The sequence below is a fragment of the Clinocottus analis genome, unplaced genomic scaffold (genome assembly GCF_023055335.1).
Source record: "Clinocottus analis isolate CAN_PGR_092001 unplaced genomic scaffold, fCliAna1.0.p SCAF_22, whole genome shotgun sequence".
Taxonomy (NCBI): domain Eukaryota; kingdom Metazoa; phylum Chordata; class Actinopteri; order Perciformes; family Cottidae; genus Clinocottus; species Clinocottus analis.
In genome coordinates, this window is record NW_027175954.1 from 9057354 (window position 1) to 9070550 (window position 13197).

Consider the following 13197-nt stretch of genomic DNA (forward strand, 5'->3'; position numbering starts at 1 on the left):
CTTTAGACTGCTGCCACATAAAACCCTACATGCGTTTTGGGAATCTGTGAATTGTAAGCATTAAATATTCAAACAGTTATAATATTTAAAAAGGAATTAGAGCATTCAGTAATTCATGAGTTAATGAGTAATTAAGAAATGAGTCCTAAAACCGGGAAATGAGTGAGCATTTTTGCTGAATGTGTTTTGATTAGAGACCTGAAATATAGTCCGTGTAAGGTTTTTGTTTGAACATAAAATGCGTCAGTAAATACCAAATATAGTTCCAAACAATAAAAAGGCCTTATAATTGTATCTTTTAAGCTTTTAAACATGTCCATTACCTGTTCTATGTCTGTAAGGATTTGCGTCAACGAAAATAATGGACATATTTACTTTTCACATTAAACTAGCCCGTATAGTTTCACTATGGGGTTTACATCCCGCTCCTCTACCTTTACCCTTTAGAACAAGCATGTTCTTTACAATCATGATTGTAATCATTTCATAAGTATAGATAGGTTTTGTTACAGCCCTATATTATTTCCACAAACTGTCTTTTTTGAGTCCCGGGAGCTATTTCTTGTATTGTTCCCAGCACAATAAAGACAATGGATTTTAAAGGGTGCAGTTCAACCCAAAATGTAAAATGTACTGTAGTGCTATTTGTCAATCTAGATTGTTTTGGGTTCAGTTGCCTACTTTCAGAGTTGTATACTTCCTATCAAACACAATGGGAGTTTGTGGCAATCGCCATTAAAAAAAAACAGCAATATTTTCCCCCAGAAATAATAAACTGGTTAGTTGAAATTATCCAGATTATCTGCCGTAATCAAAACAGTCTGGATGATAAATAACTGCCTAGAAGAAAACATGTGTTTTTAATTCAGGGGTCAACTGTCTCTTTAAAACGCAATATGCCATCAAATCCTTACATACTGAAAAGAAGATGAGATTTTACTGATGGGTCACATTTCTCCAGCAGATGTACAATTACCCTTTTTACAAGAGACTTCTGCCTTCTAGGCACAAATGATATTAGATGTCACACATTAACTTGAAGGACATGGTTTTCTTTCTAGCTATGCTAGACCTTTATTTGTCCTGTCTAAATTGGCTGATGAGGACGATCCTTCATCTTTCGACTGTGTCATCCTCACACTGGGCCTTATCCCTGGAAGAAAGGCCCACCATCATTATCTCCTGATCTGCCTATTCCTTGTGGTTCTGAGACCAATAGGAAATGAACAAAGAGGATAATATTACAACTGGATACGGATAAATGAAACTCATTTTTGCTGGAATTGAAACAAGTGTTTGATTCATTTGTAAAAGGGAAACGATGATAAGAAATTTAATTTGATTTGTTTGGCATTAACAGACGTTTTGGTTCTTCTTTTGACCTGAAATATGGAAAAGGGTAACATTATGACTCTATTGAAAATTGTGCTGGTTACAAATTGGTGGGACTCAGCTGTTTTCCAAGACTTCAGCCTCCAGGTGCATTTGTCTGCCTGTTTGTCTGTCTCTTTCTTCATTGTAGTGCTTTTTTCAATGCTGGACTTTCAGTTGTATTCGTGCAGCCCAAATGACAATGCTGCCGGCAAGAGAGAGGTAGTTGACGGGAGAGGAGTGAATAAAAGGAGACCAAATCACCGTTCCCCCGCCTCCTATCCTTTCCCCTCCTCCCCTGTCAGCCGGTCTGGACAGCCCTGAGGAGATCAAACCTGTTTGTAATCCCGTTTCTCCTCTTCATGTCTGTGTGTTTACAACCTGACCACATTGCTGCTGTACACTCTCACAGCTCTGTCTGTGGCCCACGTCTCTCTCTATTAAATCAGGGAGGTGGGGAAAAAATGGGATGTATTCATTGTCCTTGGCTGACAGCTTCTGAGAGACACAGTTTGACAGTGCTATAGTTTTTCTGCACTCCACTGACAAGTGATGGGCAATTAATTTACAACAATTGCTCCCCCCATCTTCACATGGTCATAATGGACATTTGCAGCCCGAGGTTTGAGTGAACGCTGGAGTGGTGTATGGCTGTCATCAGATGGTTTGTTTAAGATCTGGTTCCTTGTTGGGAGGAATGCAGGCTAACTGCTTGGAATTACATTTTCCTCACGAGCAGTCTGGAGGCCTCGTTTCTTTTTCGTCCATGCTCGTGTTCTTTTCAACTGCAGTAATTTGCGAAAGGGGACCCCAGCCATAGATCACAGGATCTGGGTCTGTGGGGTTGGTGGGCAGGGGGAACGGCCTTTGGGGTGCAACCCTAAAACTTCTTCAATGAAAACCGCATGGCTTTTAATGGGCAACCTCTGGGTGGTCCAATCAACCACAAGATGACATTTAGTGACACATGTGTCTCTGGCGATTGATTGCAGCCCACGAAACATCATCTTATTATTCTTCTTTCTTAGCATGTTTCAAATTGGGATTTATCTGGATGACAGCAGTAGTTGATTACATGATGCCATAAATGAATTCCAAGCAGGTTGCGTTGGGTTTCCCGAGGGCTTTTGTGGTTTCTTTGACATCTTCATCCAGACAGCTTTTACAGCCCTTTGGCTCTTTGAAAAAAGGGCTTGCAAAGACACAAAAAAAGAAAAGAAACTAATAAACACTAATGACATTTGTAAGAAAGGAATAATCCTGCGTGTAAACATGTCTTTGATTCTCTTTGAACACATCATTTATGTTCAAACCACGCCATTCACATTGGACACAATGCTCTTAACATCTTCCCAAGCCTCAAGGTCAGAAAGTAAACAGGATGGTGGAGAGCTCACCACATCTGACCCCAGTCCCCAAATGTTACTAATCTACATCACAAGAACAGCAATCATCTCACTTCAGCGGTTTTCCTGTTACAAACCCTCTCGCTCTGCAACAATCTGACATCATTGTACATAGACTCTCCAGAACATTTGTGGTGTGTAATTTCACAGCAATGGGAAAACCCCTTCCCTCAAACTCGGAAGTGACTGCAAAGAAGCAACTTTTCACTGGGTTAATTTGTTTCACATGCACATGACTGTGTCTTTAGTGAAATTATATCCAGACCTATTGAGATGCTTTAATGCATGAAGTGACATTCATTATAGGGGACGAGCGTGCATGAATATATGCTAACATAATTATATTATAACATATAAAGCCCATTAAAACAACAAAATGTTTCTTTCGAAATCTGGTAAACAGATCTATGAATTTATATAACTCTATTTGTAGTCACAGCTTCAGTTCATTCTCAAGGTTACTCCAGTAGCATAGCCACTATGGCTGCCATTAGCTTGAATTTAAGTGGACTTGCATAAAGGTTAACAAAGTAAAGCATGTTTTCTCTGTTCTCCAGGTAGTGCTAATTGGAAATAACATCAGCTTGAAGTAAAGAGCTACTTCTGGCACCTTTGACGAAAGGTTACCAATAACAGGCTGAACAGTATCTGCTCAGGCTTTATAGTTTGAGTATCTCATATCAAATCGACTGACGAGGCCTCATATAAGATTCTTCCATGTAAGGTGAGTATGTTCACTTTGTTGGCGTTGGACCAAAAATGCTGGAAACAGTGACAGCCTGTCTTGCTTTTAGCTTGACTGTCTGAAGCCAACTTTTATACTCCAAATGTTTTACCTTCAATATTGAATCAAAAACTTAAGCTTTTGCAACTCAATTTTGAAAATTGCTGAATGACTATTGAAATATGAAATATGCTATTACTATTATACCATAAAATACTTCAAAACTTGAAATGTGATGTCCTATTATTAGTGGCTGAAATAACCACACACAACAACCAACACTGCAAGCCCTTGTCAGACCTCACTACAGATTTCAAAGTCTGCATTGTGTGAAACCAATCATCTGTGATTCAAATTATCCAAATATGGGTAAATAAAACAACAACAAAGCAATATTTTCTTTCCAATGGGAAATATACTTTGACATTATGAAATGGTCAAATGTTTCCCCAGTATTTTAAACAACACAATGACCCAAAAGCCATCCCGCTGGGCTGATCATCTCGCAGTGGAGCCGACCGTAGCAAAAATGTCCAACTAAAGAGATCGTAAAAAAAAAAACATGCTGCTATCCAGCTATGAGCTAATAAAGGTGGTTTTGCCATGCTGACAACCTACATTTGAATCCCAAGTTTGAAGAGTCAAACACAACCTCTACTGGGGGTCAGTCTGACGAATGGCGTCCCACTGAGACCCTATAGAAGACTGGAGCTGAGGGAGGGAGGGGTAAAAAGAGGTTTGGTGCTCAAAAATAAAAACAAGAATTCAATTCCATTCTTGATCATCTTATGAACAGACCAACAGTTGAAATAAAACAAGAATATTAGTTTTTCAGACAGTTACAATTTGATATGTTAAAGTAATAAGCTTTAGAGGGCGATGACCATAATGGCTACCTGCAGTGTCTGGAGAAAAAAACAGAGCGCGCCCCCACCGAGCCCTTTCTTTCATAGAGCAACAAACAGCCTCTGCTTCTCTTTTGGTCAGCCCGCAGCAAAATGAAAAGAAAAATCCTCCCCTGAGTTTGAAATAAAAGGCCTGAATCAAACTAACGCCGGGAGAGTTTTTCGTTCACTTTGCTACCTGCAGTTTCTCTATATTAGCCTCTCCTTCTCCGGGTACACATCCCGCAGTGAAACGAAAACAAAATTAAATTAAAGTTAATGCTACATGACATTTCCCCTATTTCCACATCATTTCCCTTTGCTTTTTATTGTGGTTCTTGCAGTTGTTGCACATTAGTAAAAACCACCTGCAGGAGTGATTTGCCAATTTGGTGAAGTGCACCTGAAGCGGTCCGATAGCTACGACAACATCCCAACACCACATATAAGCCACATTATATGCACGGTTCAATAACTGCATAGCAACAGCGAAAATAAACAATTCATTTATACTTTGTATTGATAGCAGTAAAGAATCGCGGCTCGAACCGCTTCAGACTTGATGGAGACCCCCTACCTGGCAGCCCCTGTATCCACGACCCCCGCTGTTTGTGTATTGTAGAACCATGGCAGCCCATTGACAGCCTCCCCCGGATTGCCAATTTCCCGTTGGTGGTCCAGTTTTTCGCCTGTCCTTTCTCAGCATTGTGCAACTGGAATAGGTGCGTCCTCCCCTGTTCACGCTGCGGTTGTAGCTTCACGATCTGATTGGACAGCGCTGCGCGAGACTTCATCAGGAGAACATCCCTGTCGTCATGACAACTTGCCAATATCCCAACAGGGGTGTGTTTGTGCGAGGGTGGGGTTGCGGGGAGGTTGCTTTCTTGCCTCCGACTGGAACGCGACAACGATTAATTTTACATCATCGTTACCTACTACTCGCGTCCCCCTTGTCATTCCTAGCGGGCTAAGCTAATCTGCCCGTTTGCGATCTCGAAGAATGTATTCGGCGCTGAACGACACAATCTGTGAGTCTACAACCAGCTGTCCCATCAGGGTTTCGCAGCTCAATGTCTCGCACCACAGGATGCCAAATCAGCTTAAACGATGGCCGTAATCACTGTTCCGTCACATGCGATTCAGAGTGGTGATAGCAAATACAAAGGGAGTCTTCTAACAAACTAAAAAAAGTTTGCTTCTCAAATGTCTTAAGCCAACATTGCATATTATCATGTTCCACACGAAATAAAACATATTTTCACGAAGGGCCTCACTGTTTACAACCATTGTAACTTGAGAGAAACTTGAGGTATCCTCAAATGGTCTTTGTCGTTGTACCCCAATACTTCTCATCTACATCCTTCCCATGAAAATCCAGAGACAATTTATGCAAGACTCAAAAGTCTATTGTACCAGTTTATCGTTCTGCTAACTCAGCATACAGTTTAGTTCAAAGAGAGAAAACCAAATCCCGCAGAATAGGGCAGGAACAGAGCGATCAAGAGAGAGAGATCAACAAAAGACGAAAAGAAGGGAGAAAGAGGGGGAAAGTGAGAGGAGAGTAAAAGCAAGGCATTATCTTGTTGTCACCCATGCTATCAGCAGCACAAACGAGTGAATGTTTGGTGGGTGAGACACCTGCTGTGTTGCTAGCCTGCTAGCCCGGGATTAGCACAGAGCAGGCGACTGGTTCCCAGGGTTCTTTCCCAGTTACCTCCTGCCGAGCTGGAGACGTTGACCTTGGCCACTGCTGGAGCTCTCCTCCCCTGCTAGGACTGAATGGCGAGCCGGGATGGAGGGCCTTAGCCTCCGCTCTCCTTTGATTGCTAATCCCCCGAACATTGTGCAGCACCCGGCACCCTACCTGGCCTTCTAGCCGGAGGCGGCTTGGTGGTGGCCATTGAAAGCAGGTGATGAATGGGGTGTAGCTGCTGGAAGCCAGACTCCCTGGGTAGCAGATGAGCTCTGCATGCCCACAAAGCTGCTTAAAACAGTCTAGTGTGGTTCTCATCTGTTTTGGTGGATTTCAGAAGAAAAAAGGATGCCCCCATTTAATCCTTGTTATTTTAAGTTTTGATCAGTTTCGACATTTTCCAAAAATAGTCATATTGAATGAATATTGGGTAGTCACAAAATGTAAACATCTCCCACACGGAGAGGGCAGACTGTGTTATGAGATACCATCAACATTCACATATAAAACTATTACATGGAAGCATGAGGTTGTAAAAACAAAAGCTGACAACTAAAGAAAAATCGTAATACTGTTGCTCACCAGAGGAGCCGGCAAAAATTGAGAGTGCGAGGTTTGGGACCTCTTAAAGTGATACCATCTTTTTTTTCCTGACCACACATGGGATAGAGCTAAAGTGAATTTCTAGATACTGATAGTGTGTCAGTATTTAGCCTTTTATTCTGTGTGTAAAGTCACTGACAATGACCATTGCAATGCTAACTGCAATACTATATTGCAGGAGATAATCTACGGAAATTCAAAATGGCAGACATGAAAAAGCAATTTCCTATGAAAACTTTTCAAAATTATTCCTCAGGACAGAACAACAAAAGGAAGAAATTACATAAAATACACCATGACGAACGGAGGCACCAATACAATAACATTTTTCACAGGGCAATGGCGGTAACGCTAGATTTTGCTAATTCAGATTTTCACCCCAGTGACATGGAATCCTAACTTGTTCCCAAATACATTTTGAAGGCACCGGCAAAAAAAAAAGAGGAAAATAAAAGAAGAGCGATGCCACGGAGGAAAAAATGGAAACACAAACCTTCTCATTGTAACGTCAGCAGCATGTTCAGGAGAGACTGCTGGTTGCCAGACTCTTAAGGGGACCGGAGCTGAATTCAATGCCTCTTGTCAGGGGAGCTTGATGTGATTATCGCCCCCTGCTAGGGCAGGGATAGTGAAGTTGTCTGGCGCTGGCAAGGACGCTCAAACGGCACTGCGGGATGCCCTCTCGCTGTCCCCACTCCAGGAACATCGCTCCGGACGCAACAGGGGGCGGGAGGCATCCACCATCTTCACTAAAGAGTCTGTGTGTACATGTGGATGTGTGTGTGCATGTGCGCATGTGTGGATTCAGATTGGGTTGACATTATTGCTCTGCAGTTTCTCACTGATGCTAAAGAGGTAAAATGAGGAGTGATGAGACAAGATGGGCCCCTTTACTGCCCCAAAAACCTGTGTTCGAGGTCAAGGTGCTGCTGACAGGCCAGTAAAAGGCTTATTACTTTTGAATGCATTACACGTTAGTGTGTGAAGTCATTTAAAGGTTTTCCTAGCGTGTGTACACATTTGTGTTTGCCTGTGAGTGAATAAAAATCATTGTTTGGTTCGTCTAAGGAATATTACCCTCCCCCTGCTCTCCACAGAGGAGCTTGTTGCTGCCGGCTAATATCGACAGACCTTCTACTGGCTATTGATCTATGAATTTGTACAATATGATGATAACAATGTCTTTTTCAGTAGTTTGATTGTGATGTGTCTGTTTAATTTTCTCATGTGTGTCTCTTTGGATGCTTGTGCAACAGCAGTCGAATACAACAGAGTGCTACTAAACAGTGATTTTTGGCTAAAAAACATTTCCATAGTATTTTTTCTTATTCCGCTATACACAAAACATCACTCGAGGCTTAAAGCTACAAACATGCAGAGAGGAACACAGCTGACATAAAAAGACAAATCATCCTACAAAAAGTGACATGCATATCTGACTAGTGCCGTATTATGTCTTTTGACCACCCAGGCCTGAGATCAAGACAGTAGTACCTTTTGGGTTATCAGGGCATTATCGGCAGTTTTCACAACATTATACCCCCGTTTCTTTTCTGAACTGTCCCCCTGGAGGCAAAGGGGGCAAAATAAGACTTCAAAGGAACTCTAAAATAGTCCTGACACAAACTCATTTGCTCATGTTACATCTAGGGGGCTGCAGGCTCGCTAGACTTCTCAGACTCTGGTATGTCTCAGCCTTCCTCTGTCCTACCTCATAAGAAGAGGTGGTGACGGGATGCCATTTTGACAGAGCGATTATGAACAGTCTGACATAGACTTAAAAGGAGCCAGATGGGGGAGAATTTACAAGAGACTATCTGTGGGTCATGCTGGGCTCAGATGAGATGAGGAAATGGGAGCTCATTTAAGGGGATGCTATTAGCAGTGAAGGACCACAAATGACTGCAGCCTGGAACTATATTAGGGTGAGAAAGGAAGGGTGGGATAGCCTGAACATTCAGCTGTTAAAACTTATTCTTGACATCAAAACGTGTCCGTTTCAGATGGAGCAGTGTGTGCACAAAAAACACATGTTAAAGGGTAAGTTATTTTAATTTTTTAACTTGTTGGTTTCAGCAAGAACTGACATCACTTGAGGCAATTTATCAGATTTCAATTTGTTTTTTCCAAATATGCAGAAATTGGCCAAAACCAAACACTGATTTGTAAAATCAGTAGAGTTCCCCTTTAAAATAATATATTCTTACCTTAACTTGCCTAGCCCTGTCAATCTGTCCTTTGTATTTGCCAAGTTGTCCAGATACCAGTGGTAGGGGATCATAACCAAGTACATGGGCCCGCGTCGTCTCCCTATTACTGTTTGCTGTGCTGCTGCCGCAGTAGCTCTACGGCATTTTCCCCACAATTACCTAATTGTTGTTTTAACTCGTTTACCCCCCAGGCAATTTCTCCAAAAATCTGAATGGTTTGCATACCCATACTAAGGCCCCGTTTACACGAATGGAAAACGCATATATATTCATGCAGTTTGGCCTTTCATTTACACAAAAACGGAGATTTTATCACGGAAAACGATCATTTCTAAAAACTCCGGCCAAAAGCGGAGATCTACGAAAACTCCGTTTGCGTGTTTGCGTGTGGACTCGGTCAAACAGAGTTTTAGGTCCTCAAACGTCACCGTACGTGACTAAAAATGCATTACGTTATATATGAGCGTCCTCTGTTTACAGTTAGCTTACTGATCACGGCGCTCCGTGGCGTATTTATGTGGGTTCATGTAAACAGAAACTTTTTGGAAAAAGATCATGTGTGTACAACGTTATTTTTGAAAACGGAGGGGTCAGAAATGTTCGTTTCTGTAAATACCCGGCTACGTGTAAATGTGGCCTAAATAGAGAATATCTCCTCAATCACAAAGGCTATTTAAATAATTTCAAAAGATATACTATACAGAAAACACTTGTGAAACCAGTTAAGAGGTTCATATAGCAGTATATGTGTTACTGGTTTATTAGTGGATGATAGAACACAGGAAAGAAAAAAATATTTTTGTAATTAATTTAGTGCAGATTTCGTGAACCGTAGGTTTAGGTCCTAACTTTCTTCCTGGACCTTGGATGCCTCTGGAGGGGCTCTGCTCAAGCAGATGCACCAATACATACCAAGCAAGTATTGTTTCTTCCATAAGTATTTCATATTTTATGTTTTTGGGCTGTAAAAATGCAATGTGATGCAATGTGGTTGGTATCTTGCTGAGGCTTTGACTGACAGTGGTTTTGATTCCGTGGGTTGTAAGCTTTCCAGATAAGTGCACCAATCATGTGTGGCATCAAGCTAAGGATATCAAAATCAATACTTTCATAATTGTTGGAGCTCTTACGAGTCACCTTCAAGTCCTATTTATGGTTTATGTAAATATCTATGGTTGAATTGTGCTATAATCCAGAGCTGCCAACTTTTCAAAAAAAATTTCGGCCATGCAGCGAATAGGTTTACAGATGCGCTCCTTAGTGCCATCTATGGTCGGGGAGTTTGAAAAGGAACGAACGCGCCTCAGAATTTCTTTTTGCCGTGAGAAATTTGTTGTGTGTCGTAAGTGCGTGTGAAAACATGCAAAAGAGTGAGAGTTGATAGCTCTCTATAAACATGTACGCTCTTATATGCTCCTGAATGGTCAGGCTTTGCATTTTTTTTGGGAGCTTTGGTGTCGATTCATGGAAGTACAAGGACTTGGAGAGTGAGGAAGAGCTCCTGATGATGAATTCTGTGCCCATTTTGGGGGGAGTTTTTCCTGATCCGATGTGATGTCCTAGGACAGGGATGTCCCCTCCAGTCAAATTTGTGACTTTGGACTACACAAAATAAACTGAATTGAATCATGTCTTGTTTTGCACCTTACAACACACACACAAACACACACACACACCACTGATTGTCCTGACTTCCATATCCCACATGTTAATGATCCTTATTTGTCATATGTTTAATGTTCAAACTGTGTGTCTCACTTTTCAATATGGCCAATGGAGCCATGTCACAACACTTAATACTATCACATTTTGTAGGTCTTAAAATAGCAAAAAACAGAAACTATCTGCTTGGCAATCTTAACAAACAGATAAAACTGTTTCATATATAGCTATTAAGAGTATTTTTTGTTTAATTATTTAACATACAAATATATAAAACACACATTTTTATTTTTTACATATGTCTTATATCTATCTACATCTATCATTCTAACTATCTGAAAAATGCATGTGCCTACAGTGAATTCATTTAAGCATCAAGTGCCGAAGAAACTTTGTTCTTATTGGACAATTGTGCACCGCTCACTTTTTGCCCACAATGCCAATGTTAAAAGAAAATGAGTTCAAGATTGTAGTTGGGTGTGAGGCCTTTCAGATTGGCATGTAAGAGATTGAAAGTTGTGTCCAGTCACAAACCTTTGACTTATTAAAGTGTTTTGACTCTAACTATGGTTTGTCTGCCGTAACTGTTTACCAAACATAAATCAGTTGTAGTTGTCATTCTCATATTAGAGTAAGCAAGAATAAAAAAACATTGTCATTGAGCATAATGACCAGTGTTCTGAAGAATCATCCAACACTGTATTGACATTACTTTCTGGGAATAAGGAAATGTAGGTTTCTGTTCAGGTTTCTGTTTGTATTCTCAGTTGTATTAAGTAATAACTTTTGAGCAGGCTGTGGTTGAAACTTAATCTTGTGTGTATGTGTGTGTGTGTGCGTGCGTGTGTTTGTGGGAGCGTGCGTGCGTGTGCATGTGTGTGTGTGTGTGTGTGTGTGTGTGTGTATGAGAAAACATGGACGAAAAAGCTGCACAGATGTATATGGCCCTAAACTTGCCTTGGCTGAAATTCAATCAAGAATTTGACACACTTATTACTAAGAAATTATAAACTGGCTTCTGATCTGAGGTATAATTTGGAAGGAGACTACCCTCCCTGGACCTCTTTCTATCAAAGAGACTTCTTCATTTAAAAGTTTCTAAATGATTTCACTCTTCTTCTTTTTCTGTGCGGCTATAGCAGGCTCACGGTGCAGTGAGGGATATTCTGTCAAACGTGCTGTATTTGATGCTTAGGAAGGAATCTGCAGCTTGGAATAGATGCCATGAAGACTATTTTTGGCCAACAGGTATCAGGCTGTTGCTAGGTGCTCTCTCCTGCTGCAGCAATCTGACTATGATTGGTTAATTCATTTTAGTTTGAGTGGGGCTGCTACATTACATACGTGTCTAACCACACAGGCACTGAGATAATGCTTCGGATAGGATTTTAATAAGGAGTTCTACCTTCAAAAGAAACAATTTACCCCCAAACAATAGAACTGCTTTCTGCATGTATTACACAGCATCATCTGCATGATATATTTCAATCACATGGCGAAATGAGGTAAGATTTTTAATCAAGATTAGGTGACAGTAATATTAGATAAGTCCAGGATGTAATATAGTGTGTGTAATGAAAGTAGGAATGAACCTGGGCAAATGCATAAGATAATAATTGGTACAAGCTCTCAATCAGCTCAGATAATTGATATTGTCACATTAGCATTGGCACCACCTCCGTACGTATATATACATGACTGAGTTAAATGGGAAAATATATGCGTTTGCAGAGTTATGTGTCACAAAGCAAGAGTTCAGGAAATAATGAATGATGAATAAATAAATGTGGAAAAATCAAACTCTTACAAATTGCAGCTGGGCAGAACTGTGAGTCTCTAATTCACTCCAAACTAAATATAGAGAATATGAAAGCTATTGACTTTTTTTTTGCTTGAGGATACATTGATTTTTCTCTTTGACCGTGTTTTCCATTGACGCAGGAAGAGCAAGAGCAGCTTCTGATGCGTGGATAGCGCAGACGTTTCCACAAAGAAAGGATCCAAAAACAGATACCTGACAGGACAGAGCAGCCAAGGACACGCGGTGCAAAGCTGCAGATTTAGAGTGACACAAACTTGTTGAACGGCTATTCCTCCTGCCTGCTCTGCTGCTGGGAGGGGGACACTTGTTTCTCTGCGCAGAGGGGTTTTGATCTTTTTGCATCGGCATCCGCTTCCTCCATCTACAAAGGCCATGAAAGGGACTGAGTAATTCATCTATCTGTGAGCAAGTGTGTGTATGTGTGTGTGTTTGGCTTGACCTATTTCTACTGATATGACATGAGGTTGGCATTTCAGCCTCACAAGTAGAACTGCAGATACAGTTGCACAATTGCTTCAGCAGTTTTTTACCCCCTCATGTTAAAAAAGCTAACGCTAATATCATTTGAATACACTAAATATGTGAGTGAGCGTGCACGCCGGCTCCTCGAGCTATCACCTTTCCTGTCACACAGAAAACATGAAATGCAAACACTGTATTTGAGATATCAATTATTGGTGGAGATTTGTATCATCAGCATGGAGTTCATTATAACATTTTCATTCACGTATATTTTTTAAAAACTATCATTTTTAGCTTACATAGCTCAAGATTAAATACAATGGAGAGCCTGCCTACATTTGAATAATATGTAATATAAAT

The 13197-nt window shown here is 40.8% G+C and overlaps 2 protein-coding genes across 4 annotated transcripts in view; both read right to left on the reverse strand.

Annotated features, from left to right (window-relative positions):
* LOC137793007 (axin-2-like) overlaps window positions 1-5120 on the reverse strand; it is a 71860-nt gene extending 66740 nt beyond the window's left edge. For 2 of the 3 annotated variants that reach the window (XM_068588891.1, XM_068588890.1), the window contains exon 1: window positions 4963-5120. The gene's annotated coding sequence lies outside the window, so the exon portion shown is untranslated. Of the gene's footprint in view, window positions 1-4119; window positions 4145-4962 lie in introns of those variants that run through there. The other variant, XM_068588892.1, reaches the window with a different exon arrangement.
* The window catches only part of ccdc40 (coiled-coil domain 40 molecular ruler complex subunit), a 313416-nt gene that overhangs the window by 157704 nt on the left and 142515 nt on the right, over window positions 1-13197 (reverse strand). The window lies entirely within an intron of this gene.